Raw genomic sequence first — 22,283 nt, forward strand, 5'->3', positions numbered from 1 at the left:
TTCGGATTATGCTTGCGATAGCTGCCCATCTGGACTATGAAATCTGGCAGATGGATGTGAAGACAGCTTTTCTAAACGGAGAGCTGGACAAAGAGGTGTATATGATACAACCTGAATGGTTCACATCCACAGATGAGTCTAAGGTGTGCAAGCTACAGAGGTCCATTTATGGACTTAAGCAGGCATCTCGGAGTTGGAACATACGTTTTGATAGGATGATCAAAATGTATGGCTTCGTTAAGAACAGAGAAGAACCCTGCATTTATAAGTGGGCTAATGGTCCAGCAGTAGTATTTCTTGTATTGTATGTGGATGATATTCTCTTAATCGGGAATGATGTCCCTGCATTACAGGGAATAAAGATTTGGCTATCGTCACAGTTCTCCATGAAGGATCTGGGAGAAGCTTCCTACATCCTAGGGATGAGGATCTATAGGGATAGATCCAAAAAGTTGCTTGGCTTATCCCAGTCCACGTACATTGATACTATGCTGAAAAGGTTCAGCATGGAAAATTCCAAGAAAGGCTATCTACTGATAGGCCATGGAATTTCTCTCTCAAAGAGGGATTGTCCGACAACACCTCAAGAGAGAGAGCGTATGGGTAGGATTCCATATGCTTCGGCAGTGGGATCTATCATGTACGCCATGACATGTACACGACCAGATGTGGCATACTCACTAGGGGTAGTGAGTAGATACCAATCTGATCCAGGAGAGAATCACTGGAAGGTTGTTAAAACCATCCTGAAGTATTTAAGAAATACTAAGGACCAGTGGCTTATATATGGTGAATCGGACTTGAGACTTATAGGGTTTACAGACTCTAGTTTCCAGTCTGATCGAGATGATAGCAAGAGTGTGTCAGGATTTATTTTTATCCTTAATGGTGGGGCTGTCTGCTGGAAGAGTTCCAAGCAGCACACAGTGGCTGATTCAGTATGCGAGGCGGAGTATATTGCTGCATCAGATGCTGCCAAAGAAGCGATGTGGCTGAGGAAATTCATCACTGAGCTCGGAGTAGCACCCTCCCTTGTTGGTCCAGTTCTGCTCTACTGCGACAGCTCTGGAGCCATTGCTCAGGCGAAGGAACCAAAGGCACACCAGCGGACGAAGCATATTCTGCACCGCTACCATCTCATCCGGGAGATCGTGGATCGAGGTGACGTCGACCTTCAGAAGATCGACGGGAAGGAGAACCTGGCCGACCCATTCACTAAAGCCATTGCGGTGAAGGAGTTCAACGACTACAAGTCGAAGATGGGTATTAGATACTGCACCGATAGGCTTTAGGCCAAGTGGGAGATTGTTGGGAATAGTGTCCCAAAGCCAATCGTCAGCCTGTTGACGGTTGTGCTCCTTTTGTATTAGTACATGAATTATAAATAAATAAAAGTTATTTTGGTATTTTTTTATCACAAATGATTCATCTTCTAATGAACTCCTGTGTTGTGGTGAAGTCCTTAGGACTATTTAGACTCGACAAAGGAGGATTTGTCGTTTAGTCCTTAAACATGTTCGTGACCAAATGATACGTTGTTACCAAGGACGACAATATTTATCGAGCATAGGTCGTTGTGTGCCATATGGGTTGGTTGTCCTCATAACCAAAGAGTGTGGAGACACTGGTATGGCATACAGGTGAGATGTAATGGTACATCTGCACTGAACGTGACCAACTCCGGAGCTATTTCTGTTGTCAAGATTTGCTCCGATGGGATATGGGTATAAATGTCCCTCCGACCTGAGACCGCCACGGTGACTTGCAAGCAACTCACTGCACTTAGGCACTGGACTACCTGAATTTCTAATTCAGTGACGGAAGGTTGCTGGGTGTAGTCAAGTACTTGACTTGTCGGTGCGTGTGTCAAGATGGGATTGACCACTCCAGTTTAGGAGCTGTGTACAGTCGTGTTTCAATTTAGCAAAACCTTGGCCAGGATAGTCCTAGTGAGGAGTCACAGGACTAATTGAGTTGAGCACGATTCGGATGATATCATCAGGGTTGACAGTTTAACCCTGAGTCATCCTAAACACAGGGGTCAAAAGGGATGAATTATACGGTAACCATATTCACGTAGGTTCTGAATGTTGCGATTGCGATTATTCGACCTATCCGGTCGTCGGGTACCATTGCTAGATGGTCACTTCGATTAGTACAGAAATTGGTTCCTGTGCTACCGGCTTAGGTTCGAACCTGCGGGGTCACACACATTAGAGGTTGCTTCTGATCTGATGGCTGATTATGAGTCTTATCTATCTGAAACTCTATGATTGAGAATTAGGATTCTCTAATCATGAGTTTCACACATTTTGGGTACCGGGGTCAAAATTTTGAATTTCGAATTTTGAATTTGAAATTTGAACTCTTTGATCAGGGTTTCATATCGATGGTCTCTGATGCCTGATTGCCCATCGGATTTGGACTCAATATTTATGAGAGGTTTAATTAGTGATTTAATTACTAATTAACTTAATTTGATTGAGTAATTATTTTTGGATCAAGTCCAATTGAATTGGATTCAGTTTGGATTGACCCGATTAGGTTAAATGTTGACCTAATCGCTAAGGTGGTTTAGTCCCTGATTTGATCAGGGGTTAGGTTTAGTTAATTCCTAATTTGATTAGGATTTTATTAAGCCTAATTAAGCCTAATTATGTTGGGTTTAATTTGATCTAATTGTGCTCAACCTATTTTAAACTAGGTTGGCTCAATTTGAATCAAACCACCTTGTTTTAAATTCCCTGCGTCACCCAACTTCCTTGCACCCATTTGAATTCACGAGAAGAAACTTCTTGTGAAATTTTTCTCACGTAAAACCCTTTCCCACATCTTCATTTGTGTGTCATATGGATGGATAAATTAATTAGTTAGCCATTCAAATTCAAAGCATGTTTGAATTTGAATGGATAACTTATCACTTGCCCTTTCATCCTTATCCATTTTGTGCGCCACATTACTTACACGAGAAAAGGTTTCTCGTGAAACTTTTTCACGCACAAAGAGCCACGCCCCTTCTCTTCTTACGCCCAAAAGGATAGGGATAAGTTGGTTTTCGTTTGAATTCAAATTTGATTTGAATTCAAATATGTAACCTCTTGTCTTTATCCTCTCACGCGGATAAGACACGTTCGACGTTGTTTTAAAAAGAGGAGAAAGGTGGGACGTGTGTAGAAAAATTAGGAGAGAAACTTTGGGGCATGAGGAAGGCTTCTGCATAAGGTGAAGGTCCAAAACCTTCCGAGAGAAAAAGAAAGAAAAGAGAGAAAATTGGGCGCAGGGTTTTTGGTGTGTACCCTAGGGTTTCTACCTAGGGTTCGGGAAGTGAGATTGGTGTGCCACGAGTGTCGTGAGTCTACCAAATTTCAGAGAGAGATCCACCAGCCTCTCAAGTAACTGTGCAAATGATCCAGAGCATCTGAGAAGTCGACACACATCGATCGAAGGAGTTCGATCAACATCTGCCATCAAAAGGGTGAAATCACGAACTAGCATTCATGAGGAGCTGATCAGACGGGAGCTTCGTGTGGACGATCCGTAGAGGCCAGACAGTTGGGTGGCTGCGACGTGATGATCAGAGCCCTCCGACGGTGATCAGATTGCGGTGATCGACTACCCGCAAAAGGTGATGTGTTCTGAACACAGTACTGTAAAACGTTTACTGATTCAAATTTGAATTTCAAATTTAAATGCATGCTGTTGTATCATATTTAGATCCTAGTGTAGGGTTAATTAGTATTGATTAATGAGATTAATTAATAATTCTGCTGTAAAATAGTAATTTTGAAAAAGTTTTAAAATTACCATTTTGCCCCTGCACTAAATTTTTGCTTCAATAGTCTTCGAGTTGTTGCTTAATCCACAAGATTTGAGCACAATAACTTTCGGTTGTAATGTATTCGGCCTCAGTCGTAGACAGTGCTACCGAATTTTGTTTCTTGCTAAATCAGGAGATTAGGTTAACTCCAAGAAATTGGCAAGTTCCACTAGTGCTTTTTTTATCTAATCTACATCCAGCAAAATCAGCATCTGAATATCCTATTAAGTCAATTAGTGAGTCCTTAGAGTACCATAATCCTAGAGTTTGAGTACCATTTAAATATCTAAGGATTCTTTTAACAGCATTCAAGTGAGATTCTTTAGGATTAGATTGAAATCTAGCATATAAACAAACACTAAACATGATATCAGGCCTACTTACAGTTAAATATAATAGAGAGCCAATCATACCTCTATAGTATTTTAAGTCTACACATTTACCTTCATCATCCTTGTCAAGCTTACATGAGGGGCTCATGGGTGTGCCAATTGGTTTGGAGTTCTCCATTCCAAATCTTTTGAGTAGTTCCTTGGTGTACTTGCTTTGGGTGATGGAGATTCCCTCTTTTGTTTGTTTGATTTGGAGTCCGAGGAAGAAGGTAAGTTCTCCCATCATACTCATCTCGAACTCTCCCTGCATGAGCTTAGCAAAGTCTTGACAAAGAGATTCATTAGTAGACCCAAAAATTATGTCATCAACATAAATTTGTATAACTAACATATCATTTTGATTTCTTTTAATAAAGAGTGTTGTATCTACATTACCTCTTGAAAAACCATTATTTAGTAAGAATTTGCTTAGCCTATCATACCAAGCTCTAGGTGCTTGTTTTAATCCATATAGAGCTTTATTTAATTTAAAAACATGATTAGGAAAAGTATGATTTTCAAATCCTGGGGGTTGTTCTACATAGACTTCTTCAGCAATATATCTATTCAAAAATGTACTTTTGACATCCATTTGAAATAATTTAAATTTCATAAAGCAAGCATATGCAAGTAGAAGTCTAATGGCCTCTAATCTAGCAACAGGTGCAAAGGTCTCATCAAAATCAATCCCTTCTTCTTGATTATAATCTTTAGCAACCAACCTTGCTTTATTTCTTATTATATTTTCATATTCATCTAATTTGTTCCTAAAGACCCATTTTGTGCCAATTATTGAATGATTTTTAGGTCTTGATACTAAAGTCCATACATTATTTCTTTCAAATTGATTAAGTTCCTCTTGCATTGCATTGATCCAATTATAATCATTTTCAGCTTCTTCAAAAATTTTTGGTTCAAGATGAGATACAAAAGCACAATGATTAAATACATCTCTAAGTGAAGATCGAGTTTTTACCCCATGCATAGGATCACCAATAATTAGCTCCTTAGGGTGATTGTGAACATACCTCCATTCTTTGGGTAGGTCATTTGTACCTTGAGGTTGTTCTTGATGTTCTTCACTTCCCTCATTTTGTTTGTCTTCATGTTCCTTATCCTCTTGAATTATTGAATCTTTCAGAGTGATCTCCTTCATTCCTTCTATAAGAGGATCTGCATCATCAACATTTTCATTCTTCCTTGAAGGAAGATCGTTAGATTCATCAAAGACAATATGTATGGACTCCTCTACTACTAAGGTTCTTTTGTTAAAAACTCTAAAAGCTTTATTAGTGGAGGAGTAACCAAGAAAGATTGCTTCATCTGATTTTGCATCAAATTTTTCAAGTCTTTCTTTACCATTATTTAACACAAAATATTGACAACCAAAAATATGAAAATAAGAAATATTAGGTTTTCTTTCTTTCCAAAGCTCATAGGGAGTTTTCTTTAAAATTTGTCTAATCAAAGCATGATTTAAAATGTAACATGCTGTGTTGATTGCTTCCGCCCAAAAATATCTTGGAAGGTTGCTTTCACAAAGCATGGTACGGGCCATTTCTTCTAAGGTTCTGTTTTTTCTTTCTACTACCCCATTTTGTTGGGGAGTCCTAGGAGCAGAGAAGTTATGGCCAATTCCCTTTTCATCACAAAAGTTTTCAAAGTCTTGATTTTCAAATTCAGTTCCATGATCGCTTCGAATATTTTGAATTGAAAATTCTTTCTCATTAGTGATTTTTCGGTAAAATTTAGTGAAAACATGAAAAGTTTCATCTTTGTGTGCTAAAAAGAAAACCCAAGTAAAACGAGAGTAATCATCTATAATTACAAAATCGTATCGTTTTCCTCCTAGACTAGTGGTTCTAGTAGGTCCAAATAAGTCCATATGCAAAAGCTCTAAAGGTCTAGAGGTAGAAACAATATTTTTGGATTTAAATGAAACTCTTGTTTGTTTACCTAGTTGGCATGCATCACAAATTCTATCCTTTTCAAAATTCAGTTTTGGCAAACCAAGAACTAATTCTTTCTTAATTAATTTTGAAAGAGAATGCATGCTAATGTGTGCAAGTCTGCGATGCCAAAGCCAACTAGTCTCATTAACTTTAGCATTCAAGGATACTAGGTATTGCATGTTTATTTTGGCTAAATCATTTAAATCTACCATATAAATATTACCATGTCTATGTCCAATAAATTTAATGCCATTATTAATTGGACTAGTTACAATGCAAACAGATGATTCAAAAACAACCTTATATCCTTTATCACAAAATTGACTAATGCTTAGTAAGTTATGCTTTAAACCATCTACTAACAAAATATTTTCAATGTATTTGGAGGGAGTGATACCAATGTTACCTATACCGATGATCTTTCCTTTGCCATTATCTCCAAAGGTGACCATCCCTCCATCCTTAGCATCAAGAGTGATGAATTGGGATTCATCACCAGTCATGTGTCTCGAGCATCCACTGTCAAGATACCATTTTCTGTTTCCTCCTTGGGATGCTAGACACACCTCATTTTCGTGTGCCATAAGGCACAGGTTGGCTTGTTCGGTTGAATTTTCTTCATCGGAGCTTGAGTCATCACTCGCACTCCAAGTGGCCATCATGGCTTTCTTCTTGTACTTCTTGAGACCTTTCTTCAGTTGTGGGCATTCGGATTTGAAGTGTCCCGGCTTCTTGCATTCGTAGCAGATAAGGGGTTGGTCTTTCTCTTTTTCTTTGCTCTGTTCCCTTTTTGTGAATGGCCTCTTCCTCATCCCCTATTTTTTTTTTCTCAAAAATTTCTTGAATCTTCGGGTAATGAGTGCCATCTCTTCATCCTGTTCTTCATCTTTAGTGTCATCAGTTTTTTCATCTGGTGGAGCTGTGGATTTGAGGGCAATGGTTCTTTTCTTTTTAACTTCTTCCTCTTGATGTTGCTTCATGCTCAGCTCATGAGTCATCAATGATCCAAGAAGCTCTTCCAAGGGTAGAATGTTCAAGTCCTTAGCTTCTTGGATGGCAGTCACTTTGGCTTTTCAAGTTCTTGGTAAGGACCTGAGAATCTTTCTTACAAGCTCACTGTTAGTATAGGACTTGTCAAGACTCTTTAAACCATTAATAATATCAGTAAAGCGAGTAAACATTCTAGTTATGGACTCATCATGCTCCATTTTAAACAATTCATATTTATGCACAAGCATGTTGATTTTAGACTCCTTTACTTGATTGGTTCTCTCATGGGTTACTTCTAACCTATCTCATATTTCTTTAGCAGATGAGCAAGTAGAAATATGATTAAATTCGTTTGCATCAAGAGCACAATAAAGAACATTCATTGCTTTAGCATTTAATTGGGCCATCTTCTTATCAACCTCATCCCATTCTTTCTCGGGTTTGGTTGATTCCTCACCATCTATAATTTTAGTGGGTGTGTGAGGACCGTTCACTATGATACTCCACATATCATAGTCGAGTGCTTGAATAAATATTTTCATCCGAGCTTTCCAATAGGTGTAATTAGACCCATTGAAAAGTGGAGGTCGGTTGGTGGATTGCCCCTCGGCTAGAGAAGTACCGACATGGGTTGCCATAGATCTTTGGCTCTTTGATTGTTTAGATCAAAGAAGGGCTAGAGCACTGGGCTCTGATACCACTTGTTGCCCAGCTATGCAACCCAAGAGGAGGGGGTGAATTGAAAAAATTTTAGGCTTAACTAATGACTTATGAGAAATGTTTGACAAAGCTAAATAGATAGAGTGAGTAGAATTAATTCAAGGCTAATAGCAAGAGCAAGAATGCAAGAAAATAATGAAGAGATAAAGAAGAGCGATTAGACACACTCCAAACAAAAGGATTTATAGTGGTTCAGTGCCAACCTTGCACCACATCCACTCCCCAAGCTCCTACTTGGGAATTTTAATCCACTAATCTTGTATTCAATCCGAATACAAATGTCGAAAACTCCGACTCTAGCTATCCCAAGCTAGATCACTTATTTTTCGGGTATAAGCCGATCCAATACACTCCGATTCTAGGTTCGGATCAACCTTCTCTTATTTTGGAACCCCTCCAAAACAAAGCCAATCACTCAAACTGAGTATAACAACTTATAGTACAATTAAGCACAAAGAAAGCTCCTTCAATGAGCGAATATAAATTTAAATACACTTTACTTAAGAGAAGAAGATCTTTTTTGGATTTCCTCAAGGTGAATGGAGACTTCAAAGAGCACTTGAGGAGTTGGTGAGCTTGGAGTAAAGGCTTCTTGAAAGATTTGAATGAGCTCTTGCTTAGGGCTGAAACGTTGGCTTGAAATCTCTTTTTCAAAATTTCTCCACTTGGATCCTCTCTTTTTCTTCTTTTTGTTCTTCTTTTGTTCTCCTCTTTCTTGTTTTTGATTTTCACATTTTTGTCCCTTTTATAGCTTTAAGAAATAGTGAAAAATATTCTAGGCTGAAAAAGAGCCGTTAGACTGCATTAAAAGAGCATTAAGAGCATTTAAAATGGGTTAAAAACTAGCCGTTGTGAAAAAATTCCATCACAGGGGTCGACTCATGAGTCGACTCATGCCTGGGGGTCGACTCATGGGTCGACCTCTGTTGAAAATATCACAGAATCGAGCAGGATCCGAGGTTCTGTAAAACTGGCAAAAAGACCCGCAGAGGTCGACTCATGAGTCGACTCATGCCTTGGGGGTCGACTCATTGAGTCGACTCACAGGGAGTGCCAAGACAGTGTCGGTCAGGATTTTCAGCGTGCCAGTCATCTCATGTGCTATGAGTCGACTCATGATTTTCAATCATGCATATCTTTCAAAATACAAGTCCAAAATCAATAAAATTTTCACCATTGGATCACAAATCTTTTGTTCTATCATTTGATACTATCAAATCAGAGTTTTGGTAAAATTATAATTTTATCCCTGAAGAGCAATAAGTTTTTTTCAAGTGAAAATCATTGGTACCCCTTCAACTGCTTTGTAATCATCAAAATCAATCTAAGGAGCAACACCCCAAAAAAAAATTGAAAGATCTGTGAAACACATCATAGACCGCACCGTATCTAATAAGGTGTAATTTCTCCTTTCCGCAATACCATTTAATTATGGAGTATAAGGAGGTGTCTATTGAAAGAGTATTTTATTTTATTTTAAATGATCGAAGAACTCACTAGTTAAGTATTCTCCTCCTTGATGAGATCGAAGAGCTTTAATACTTTTATCAATTTATTTTTTAATTATTCTTTGATACTCTTTAAATTTATCAAAGACTTCGAATTTGTATTTTATTAAATACATATATCTAAACCTAGACATATCATCAATAAATGTAATGAAGTAAGAGTATCTACCTCTGGCTTGAGTCGATATTGGACCACAAACATCAGTATGTACAAAGTCTAAGATGTCACTCGTCCTTTCTCTATGTCCAGTAAATAGAGTCTTGATCATTTTACCTATGAGAAAAGATTCATAAATTCTATATGATTCAAAATCATAAGGATTAAAGAATTTATCTTTATATAACTTGTTAATTCTTGACTCATTTATATGACCAAGTCGGCAGTGCCAGAGGTATGCAACATTCACACCCTCTCTCTTTCTTTTCTTCATATTATCAACATAAAGTATATTATCATTAAGTGATAGGAATAGAAGACTATTATAAATATAAATATTTCCATAATATTCATTAAAAAAATAGATAGAACAACCATTGTTCTTTGATTTTATTTCAAAATCTTATTCTAAGAACAAGGATACAGAAATAATATTTCTAACAATATTAGAAATATAATTACAGGTCTTCAGTTTCAAAACTTTGTCCGAAGATAACTTCAAAATCTTGATTCTCACAGTTTCAGCCTAAATGGACTCTCCATTAGCACTGAACAGCTCGAAGTCACCTTTATTCAAACTCTTTATTTTCTGTAGATCCTATAATGATTTGCAAAGGTGTGAGCCACAGGCAGTATCTAATACCCAAGAATTTGAAATTGAAGTACTTAATGATAAGTTAGTTTGTATTATATACAAACTTTTAGCAATATTTACTTGTTTCACAGTTGCAAGGTATTCCTTACAATTCCTCTTCCAGTGCCCCTCCTTGCCATAGTGATAGCAAGTATCCTTAGTAGAGACCTTCTTCACCTTCTTCTTGGAGATGTCAGCCTTAGGATTCAATGTTTTCTTGAAACCCTTCTTATCTTTCTTCTTGTTGATCTTATCGATAAGAAGAACTGGAGTCTTTTCACCTTTGAAATAGCTCTCTACTATTTTTAGCATGTTTAGCAGCTCAGGTAGGCTGATATTCAGTTTGTTCATATAGTAGTTGATGACAAACTGAGAGAAAAAATTAGAGAGAGACTGCATGATCAAATCCTAGCTCAGTTCACCATCCATAGTGAAACCTAATTATCCCAAATGAATGATTAAATCAATCATCTTCAGAACATGAGTTTACATAGACATCCCTTCAGTCATGCGGGCATGGAACAACTACTTAGATATCTTATATCTAGTAATTTGACTTTGTTCCCCATATAACTCCTTAAGATTAAGGAGTATAGAACAAACATCCATATCCTCATGCTACCTTTGAAGCTCATTGCTCATCGAGGCAAGCATAATGTATTTGATAGTCACACTATCATCCTCCCACATTTTATATGTGGCCTTTTCCTCCTCAAAAGCATCTTCCTTGATTGTATTGGGTGCAAGTGTATCTAGTATGTAGGAGACTTTCTCCTCAGCGAGAATAATTCTCAAATTTTTTAACCAGTCCATATAGTTAGGTCCGATCAATTTGTTAGCATCTAAAATTGCTCGTAGTGACAGTGAGAATGCCATGTGTGTAGTTAATCTACAATAACAAGAACACAATATAAGCGGATAACTCATGATGATATGCACAACAATATTAGAACTTTTGTCTAATTGTGTCTTCCACTATTTTAGCAAATTTCATAGCTCTCAAGTATGAAAAATGAGAAATATCCTTATGTTTCTAAGTGGGGTTGAGATTTCTATTCCTTACAAATACTTTGTGGATAGCATAACAAGCATTCATGTATTCAAGAGTAGGTAACTCTTTACCAATTATACTTCATATAATTTTTAATATTTTTCTCTCTTACCTTTAGATCACTCATAGTCTTATGGATAGCACAACAAACTATAGTATTCTAGTTAACTTAAACCTTCGATCCCATATGGTCATACTTAAATAATTCTGTCCTTGTGTATAGCATAATAAAGCAATACTATTCAAATATGCCATAAATATCAATATATACTTAGTCAACATCATATCAATTTTTATAGTAAGCCTTGTGGATAACACAATGAGCTCACTAAGATTTTGACATACTCTATTGACCAAGCTTAAAAGAAGGCCCTTGTAGTATCTACATCACTAATCAATCTAAATCTAAAATTCAATAAGATCAAATTAGTCAGGTCAGTAGGTACAAGGCTCTTTGTAGCTTTTCTTAGACGCTAACAAAGTTGGTCAGGTCAACATACGGACCTAATTAGAAAATTACCTTTAATGCTTATTTAGACAACAATTGATCAAATGAATTCGATAGTTTATTTGAATGTGAATTTTGACATTTCAACTTAATATAATTTTTATAGAGGGTCTTTGAACTGGTCTCAGCACATGCTAACTTCTACTACATAAAATATACTATGCATATTATGCAATTCGGTATGCTTTCACAAGTTATAATAATAATCATATTGTCATACCAAAAATCATATAAGGGTGCACAAAATGACTTAACATATATAACAAGTTTAGCCAAATTGAAACAAACTCGAATCGAATTAGGCATGCATTACACCCTTAAACATAAATCAATTCAAGCATCAAATAACCATAAAACTATAAATTTCATATTATCATAAATTCATAATTTTAATAATTTAAATTTAAATTTATGGTTCAATAAAATCAAAAATAATTTTGGATTTTAAGATCGATACTAAAAATTGATGCAATATTTTTGGCAATATAAAACTTTCTATAAATAACTTTACACTTGTTTGATCGAATCTAACAAGGGTGGCTCTGATACCACTGTTGAGTTCTAGTCATGCAGTAAAAATTAAATATTAAAAATATTAAAATAAATATATTAATAATTTTAATAATTAAAACTATCGAACCAAAATCCAAACCTTAGAATCACCTTATAGATGTTGAACAAAATAAAAAATAAGCATGCAAAGAGATAGAAGTTTATACTTCTTCAATAAGTAGTATGGTAAGTAGGTGATCTTCATGAGACTTTAAAATAGAAGCCCTCCAATGGTGATCCACAAGAAAGTTGGCCAAGATCCTTCTAAATCAGTGCGCTGTCGTAGCCTTTTCTTCACAAGAATACTGCCGGCTTCAAACTCAAAGTATGATCACACCAATGCCCAGTCGCCTTTGATTTTACACTAAAATCATACCAAGAGAACACTCTTCATAAATCTCATAACTTAGGATTTTATTTTGGGCTCCAATATATGAAAAAATCAAACCCTAAGATAAACTAGCAACACTTGCTAATTTTCTCACCACTCTTCTTACAACGTTTCCTCTCAATTTTTTCTTTCTTTTTTCCTCAAATCTTTTTCAGAATTTTTCTCCTCTATTACATGCCAATTGTCTCTAGTTTTCAACCAAAATCTAGCCCTTGGTCCATATGAGACACCCCATATAAATAGGCTAAGAGGGGATGTAATGAAGGATCAAGGGGTGCCAACTCTTGGCGCTCCATGTCTTCATGTGGAGAAATTAATCTTCATGACTTTATTCGATGTAGAAGAGCCTTCACATAGAAAGACTCCTCCTCTTATGCACCCCATAAATTCTCCACATTAATTTGGTATATAATAAATAAGAATCTGGATAGAATCGAAGAGATGGATAAGAGCCTTCATGAAGAAGGACTCTTCACTTCTCAACACAATTAAGAGGGGGGCGATAATTATTTTTTGGTGTGAGACCTGATGGACACAGAGGACTTCTTCCACACTTAAAATATTTCCATGTTGGATAAGAACCAAATTAAATTAGACCCAAGCTCATTAAATCAAAGGCAACTGGTCTAGTTTAGCTCAAACGTTTTGAACTGAACTTATTTAAGAACTTAGATTAATACAATATGCTAGCATATTAAATTAACCTATAAAATTTATATTAAATTTTAATTAAATTAGAGTAAGATCAAACCTCAAAATATGTGATCCATTAAGTTTCAAATGTAGCCAGCAGTGATACAGACTCTTGACATAATCCTAATCCGATCAGATTAGGTTAGCTCAAAAATCTCAATCAACTAGGACTCTTCCTAATTAATTTTTGAATTAAACTTTTTTAATTATGACTAGTTCAAAAGTTAAGATTGACATCTAGCAATATACTATGGCTATCTAAAAGATTTAAAATTTTGGTAAAAAATTATCAAAATACTCTTTAGTGGTAAGTTACCATGTAATTCAATCTTTCAATCAAACAGCATCCTAGATGAGTTATGGGTATAGAATCATGTCAAAGTCAATTACTTATCCTTATATATCTCAATTAAAAAGTGATGATTCAGTTGATGATATATTAAAAAAAATTTTTTAATTATCATCCTGCTTTGGTCAAAGACTTCCAGAATCATCGACCTATGAGATTACATAGAATGTTTGCTCTCCTTATTAGGAGTGACTGATCCCTTATTGATCACTCACAACCTTCATACACACTTCACCACATCCAGAACACCCCATACAAGGATCAGAGAACTATAGGAAGTGAACCAAAATATAAATTTATATACACAAGGTACCATGGTAATCTCAAGTCAAAGGATTACTTACACAACTCCCACCAGAGAATCATCAGCTGACATGTAAGTAAGACTCCATTAGATATTTTTTCATAGGTCTATTCAATGAACTCATTTGCTAATGAGCATCCACTCTTTGTTTAGTGTCACCACACAAGTGGTTGTGAGATCAATCACTCTCATCTCTGAGCATACATAAGACATGCCAGTCTTACTGGTATCATTTATTCCTGACTCAATAAACCAATGACTGAGAATATTTTAGATCATGGCTATCAAAAATTTAGATCTCACTAGCATGATCTCATCATGATCCTAAAATCATTGTCTAGACCTATAGGATTCATTATAATCTTAATACTAATAAGATGCAGCATATAATGAATCAAAATACCTATTTTATTAAATAACAATGTCAATTACATGAGTTTGAAAGATAAAATTATAGAAAATATCTGATCATATCTCATATGCGATTGACTTATAGGGTATTATTCTTTTCTTATCTACATACAAAATAAGAAATACAATCACTGAACCATTAGCCCACTTATATATGCAGGGTTCTTCTCTGATCTTAACGAAGCCATACGTTCTGATCACCTTATCAAAATATATATTCCAACTCCAAGATGCTTGTTTTAATCTATAAATGGATTTCTAAATCTTGCACACCTTAGACTCGTTGTGGATGTGAACTTTTCAGGTTACATCATATACACCTCTTCATTCAGCTCTCCATTTAGGAAAGCAGTCTTCACATCCATTTGCTAGACTTCATAGTCCAGGTATGCTGCTATCGCAAGTATAATCTGAATGGACTTGAGTATTACCATAGGAGAAAATATCTCATCATAGTCAATACCATAACATTGATGATTCTCTTGATAACTAGACGAGCTTTATAGATCTCTATCTTTCCGTCTGTATCCTTTTTCCTTTTGAAGACCCACGTACACCTTATGAATTTTATCCTTTCTGATGGATCAACCAATGTCCACATATTGTTGATCTTCATGGATTCTATTTCAAATTTTATGGCTTCAGGCCATTTCTCAGAGTCGGACCTCTGCGTCACATCCATATAGGTGACTATATCCTCGTTGTTCTCATCGAGCTCAACAGAATCTCCATCTCGGATCAAAAAATCTAAATATCTGTCCGACTGATGTGGTATTCTATCGGATCACCTTAAGGATATTTGTATATTGGACTCCGAGTTTGATCTAGTCAAATCTGATTCAAATTCAGTCATTGGTATCAGTTCTTCTACCTATCGAACTTCGTCAAGATCGATTTTAGAGACACTTATTCCTTCACTAAGAAACTTCTTTTCTAAAAAGTATGCCTTACTGCTGACAAATATCTTTTATTCAATAGAGAAATAAAAGTAATATCTCCTCATTTTTTTAGGGTACCTTATAAAATTACACTTATTGGACTGAGGTCCGAGCTTGTCGGTTTGTAATCATTTGACATAAGCTGGATACCCCCAGATCTTAAGATAAGTGAGGTTCAACCTACGTTCTGACCAATCTCATATGATGTTTTACTAACTGACTTGCTCAAAATATTATTGAGTACAAAACAGGCTGTCTCAAGTGCATATCCCTAAAAAAAGATCGATCGACTTGCAAACCCCATCATAAACCGAACCATATCCAACAAGATTTGATTCTTTTTTTTGAGATGTCATTATGCTGTGGTGTCTCTGGGGGATTCCATTATGAGAGAATCCCATTCTCTCCTAGATATGTCAGAAATTCATTGAAAAAGTTTCACCCCCTCGATCAGACTAAAGAGTTTTAATATCTTTTTTAATTTATTTCTTTACTTCATTACAGAATCGTTTGAACATTTTAAATGATTTGGACTTATATTTTATTAAATAGATATATCCATACCTAGATAGATCGTCTGTGAATGTAATGAAATTGCTATACCCTCCTCTGGCACTAATGTTCATAGGTCCACAGATATCACTATGTATTAGACCTAGAACTTCATTAGCTTGTTCATCTTTTTCAGTAAAAGGTGACTTAGTCATCTTTCCAAGAAGACAAGACTCACAGATCAGCAATAATTCATAATCATTGATATTGAGGATACCCTCTTGTGCTAACCAATTTATCCTGCTCTTGTTAATGTGACCGAACCTGCAATGCCAAAAGTAGGTATCTGTGACATTATCTAACTCTGGGTATTTATTTGGAGTGTACATTACACTCACAGGCTGTGACAAAATATAGATTCTATGTCTTAGTTGTCCTTGTATTATTGTAACATCATTTATAATGATATCACAGTAATCATTCTTTATTGATAAACTATAACCATCTTTGGCCAAAAAGCCAACAGAGATTATATTCATCAAGAAAGATAGACAATAGTGACAATCACTTAAAATGACACTATTAGATTTAAAAACAAGCTCGACGACTCCGAAAGTCAAGATTGGAACTTGACTTCCATCTCCCACATTTAAGAATCTCTCATCGTTCTCAAATTTTCTACTAACTTGAAGTTCTTGCAATGAATTATATATGTGAACTGAACTTTCGATATTCAATACCAGATAATAGTATCATATATAGAAAAATTACAAAGTGTTAACATATAAACATCTTGATCAGTAACTAATTGCTCGTTTTTCTTTAGCCTATTTGGGTCATAGTCTACTTGATTCAGTTCAGTCCTAAACTTTTTAGCTAGATTGGGCTCAAGATCAATGTTCAACTTTTGATACTGGCTATCGATGTTGGATTCAATAAGCTCATCATTATCAAACAGTGAGTGGAGCGATAAATTACTAGCCATTTCTGAAAAGAAAGAAAAATACAAACCTAATTAGTATATGAATTAATCAAGCCTAAAAATATGGACTTTAGTCTAAAGATTCTTCCACTATTTTATATGAATTGGTAGCCTCTACCTCTAATTTGAAGAATTATCTTAATTCTTTAATAGTATTAGAATCCACACAGACTGCATACAGGCCCGAGTATGGCTCGGCCAACTCATATGCATCTATGGATAGGTTCTCAACCAATTGTTGCTTCAAATAATTTTTAGTAATTAATTTCATCCTAAGTTTTATTTTAATAGGCGAAGGCCTCCACTGAAAGTCCTGGTTAGATCCAACTATTAATATGAACCTACTCAGTGATTCTAACTAATAATAATCAGGTCCGAGTATGGCTCGACCAATCCAACCATTCATTAGATAACAACAAAGTCATCATATAATAAATAATAATTCTATCATTCAGAGAAAACTAGACGGATGGCGCTGCGATGTTAATTAGAAATAATGGACACATTATCATTTATCTTAATGGAAGGCTATGATGTAGTTATCACCATAACTAGCTCATTTTTATGAACCTAATAATTTAGAAAATTTGATTAACATAATTTAACAAAATTAAATACACAGACCAGCTAATCTCGATTCTCCCACTGACTTCATCAAGTCAGATCAGATTGGACTAGAAACAAGATGATCCAACTGACAAGTCATCAATCCTCCCACTGACTTTACTAAGTCATGATGAGGACAAAGACAAGTCAAACTAGGAGCATCAAAAATCAATCACAACTGATTTCCTAGTTTGCATGGATCAAGCCCCAATAGTTAAGTGATCTGATCAAAATATGATTTATCATATTGGCCAGGTAAGTAAGATCGATGAGAGGATATACATTAACTCATCATAGATCTAATCTATATGAGTAGCTCCCAATTAAAGACCACCAGTCAAGACTGCCAAACTTACCTTAGACACCAACTAGTTAATCATTTTCAATTGGATCAACTTATGGATTTGGGTTCGATTGCTGAGCTCAAGATCAAAGTCCATTTGGATCTAATCAAAGATATGGACTCGACCAACTACAACTATTGTATTGGCTCTAGAGAAATTCTGATTTAATCTAATTTTTCTTCTGAGTCCATTTAATTTTTGATTCTAACTTTAGGGTCTAACCCAATTAGGAGGATCTAATCAAGCTATCTCATAAACCCAACATCCATGTTTTATGCAAATGACATTAAATCTTTAATTCATAATTCTAGATCTAATATATTCAACTTAATTCTCAATTAAATTTGAGGCTATGGGTAGAGGTTCAGTATTTAAAAATAATTTTAAATTTTATAAAATATTTTTATAATTAATTTTCATGCATGATTGTTTAGATCTGAAACTTAACTCAGCTCATCTATGGATTTAGCCGCCTCATCACAATGAATCGACTAAGCTTCGAAACTTAGTTGACTCATTGATGATGAATTATGAATCATAATTTTAGCCTATTTCATTGAGTCAACTTAACATAAATTGAGCTGACCAATCAAGGTCCTGAGTCTATCCAAACAATACTGAGTCGACTCAACAGATAAACTATAACAATCGCATTAATTTTAGATCAAAATAATTTTATATAAATAGCAATAAAATCAATCATAAATTATTTTAAAATTATTCTAAACATATTTATGATTGTAGATTTTATTTACAAAGATTAAATGTAACTACTTTTCATACAATATATTATATATACAATCTTAGGGTTTTGCAAAAAAGTAAAGCTTTCTTTTTGCATTCATTTCATAGAATATAGTCACAATGATACTTCTACACATCATAAGAGGATCCAATTGAATAAAAAAAGAAAGATCTAATCTCTATTACCTCCTATGACTGGATGGCCTGGTGACAAATCCGATTAGATTACTTCACTAGTCAGATTATCTAATCTAAACAATTTAGATCTAGTCTAACTTAATTCAGATCTGATTATTATATTTTGATCATATCAAAATAGATAATAATCATCATAAATAAATTTTATATGCTTCAATTCAAAATCAGATTCTATAAGGATCAGCACAAACTAGGACAACCTTTATACAGTAAGGGGTCAATCTTACAGTAGGACAACCTTATATCAGTTTATGCATCTAATCTATAACTAATTTTAGATCTAAATATCATATATTAGATCTAATCAAAATTAAATTATAGATCTAAATACATACAATATCATGTCATATAGAACTTGGCTCTGATACTACTATTGGGATGCGCAGAGATTTCATACATGCACTTCAAAAATTTTACAGTAAAAGAATATTAGATTAAATTATTTAATCTATAAATATATATATAAAATTTGATCCTAAAACTCTTACAAATTGATCTATGATATAAATTTATATATATAAAAATCTGAATTTAAAATAACAAGCATGTGAATAAAAATCAGAACACAGCAATAGATCTAATCTGATACTATTAGGGTTTTGAATTCAATACCTGAGCATGGATAGTCAAACCCATGATCGAGAATATGGATCTGAAAGTTCTCTTTAGTCGCTCACAGCCACATAAGCATCCAATCTTTATGGATGGTCCACACAAAGCTCTCGGACCGATCAATCCTTTACAGGAGTGCTAGCTCGTACAGTTGGTTTTTGATAGTGGATCTGATTTGATCTTCTTCTTCGATCACTTAGACTTTTTTGATGTTGAAGATAGATCAAAAAAGAATACTGGATGGTAGAGAAAAATTAGATGAAGACTCTCTTTTCTTTGATTTTTTCTCACACAAAAATCCTAGAATGATTCTAAGTCTCTCACCTGAGAGGAGATTGATCTCCTCCTTTGCACATGCCAAGATAGTATGAACCAACCCCAAACCTCATGCCTTAAGAAGGATGTTCGGCCCCTCTTTTCATCTAGTAACTCATGGTAAAAATCAGAGACTTGTTGGAACACAAAAATGTAAGCATTTTATGGTTGCCGGCATCATCAGATTAGATAGGATAAGAGCCAGAGTTTGTTGCAATTCAAATCATTTTGAATTTCAATTTAATCCTAACTTTTTCTCACCCTTATCTGACCTAAAGAGGGACCTACTAGAAGATTTTGGGCATGGAAAATATATATGGGAGCTCTTTCTTTTTGTCACATAAATCAGGGTTCTTCAGAAGGTACCGGTGTGTAAGAGGATGAGGATAAAGTTTTAGATTTAAATTCAAACCATTTGAATCCAACTTAAAACAAACCTAATCCAATCTAAAGAGAGTGATAAAAAAGGTGTTAGCTTCTAGTTTTCTTATGCACAAACTAGTTTTATGTGATGAGAAAAGGCATAAGTCTTTCTGGGTGGTGCAAGGGAGAGAGTCCATTCATTTGGGACTAGGGTTTAACCAATTGGATTTCTTTTAAATCTAATCTAATTAGATCTAAATAAAGCATGATGAATCTAATCTAATTAGACTCCCATAACTTTAATTAAATCTGATCAAATTAATAAATTAATTGAGCTATGACCTGATCAAATCAAGATCATTTCTCCCTTACCAATTAGGTCATCTCATAACCTAATAGGATCTGACTTAATTGAATCCAATTCAATTAGACTTGATCCAGACGTTAATACTTAATCAAATTGAGCTAATTAGTGATCTAATCACTAACTAATCCTCCATTAGTAATAGAATCTCAGTCCAATTGGACTCTTCATCAGAGTCCCCATCTAGTGGGACCTTCACTAGAGTCTCAGTCCAGTGGGACTCTTCAGATCAGTCATCTGATCAGAGAAAAATTTTTAATGTGTATGTGACCCTGTAGGTTTGAACCTAAGTGGTAGTACAGAAATTAATTTTTATATCAATCGGGGTAATCATCTAGCAATGGTATTAACATCCAGATAGGTCAAATGTATGCAAAGCAATACTCAAGAATTTACTTGGATACAGTTACCATATAATTCATCCCTTTGACCCTTAATGTTAGGATGACTTAGAGTTTAAACTGTTAACTTTTAACAGTACATCTATTATATGTCTCAACGTAATAAATTCTGACTCCTCATAAGAACTACTCTGGCCAAGATCTTACTAAATTAAAACACAAAGCATTCTCTCCAATCCCTTGGAGTAGTCAATTCCATCTTGACTCACGCACCGACTTTACAAGTACTTGACTATGCTCAGAAATCTTTGATCCTAAATTAAAAATTTAGGTAGACTGGCACCAAAGCATAGTGAGTTGCTTATAAGTCACTGTGGTGATCTCAGATCGGAGGAACACGTATACCCATATCCCTTCGGAGTAACTCTTGACAGTAGAGTACTCCAGAATGGATCACATTCAGGGAAATGTACTCTATATTTTACCTGTATGCCATACCAGTATCTCCATACTCTTTGGTTAAAAGGACAACCAACTTATAGAACACACAACAACCTATACTTGATATGTCTATCATCCTAGTAATAGCATATCATTTGATCACGAACATATTTAAGGACTAAATGATAAATCCTCTATTATCGATTTAAAATAGTCCTAAGGACTTTCATCATAACATAAAAGTTCGATATAAAAGATGTACAAGCTTGTGATAAAAATTATCAAATAAATATTTTATTAATATTTAATTCATACATAATTACATCAAATAGCACAATCGTCAACTGGCTAACAATTGGCTTTCGGTCACATTTCTCAACATTCACGCGCATCCTCCTCTTAGGTCGAAAAAAATCACCCTCTTTCCTCCCTATGAAAGATAGAGTCTCAACTATTTGGGACTCTTTGGTTAACCAATTGGGCTCAGATTTGACTCAAATTGGATCCGATTCGAACCAGATTCAAAGAGCATGTCAATCCTAATCTAATTAAAATTTTGATTCAAGTCTAATTTAGATTTTTAATCTAATTAATTATTAATTAAATTAGATCTAATTTAAAATTAATTAGGATATAAATTCAATCTCTTATAAATCTCTTGGATCATTGATCAGATCATCATCATCTCCAGAATTAAATCTGAACCTCATGTCTAATGCTAGCTAGACATAGTTAACTGTTTAATCTCATAGACCTCTAACTTAACTCTTAATTAAGCTAATCTATTCATTCTATCAAGTCACATACTTCCAAATTGAACTCATAGATTTAGATCAATTTTTTCTACTTTATTTGTTTTGTGCGTGACTCCATAGGTTCGAACACTAAGCTAATAGCACAAAAACTACTTTCTGTACTAATCATAGTTACTATCTAGTAATGGTTTCCGACATCCAGATAGGTCGAATGGTTGCAAGGCAATATTCAAGAACTAAGGAATATGGTTACCATATAATTCATCCCTTTGATCCTGAATACTCATGACGACCTAGCATTTAACTGTCAATCCTGGATTAGTCATCCATATTATATTTCAATCTTTTTCAAATCCTGTGACCCATCATATAGATTGCCC

This window comes from Elaeis guineensis, unplaced genomic scaffold (assembly GCF_000442705.2).
Source record: "Elaeis guineensis isolate ETL-2024a unplaced genomic scaffold, EG11 Super_Scaffold_1000045, whole genome shotgun sequence".
In the NCBI taxonomy this organism is placed as follows: Eukaryota; Viridiplantae; Streptophyta; class Magnoliopsida; order Arecales; family Arecaceae; genus Elaeis; species Elaeis guineensis.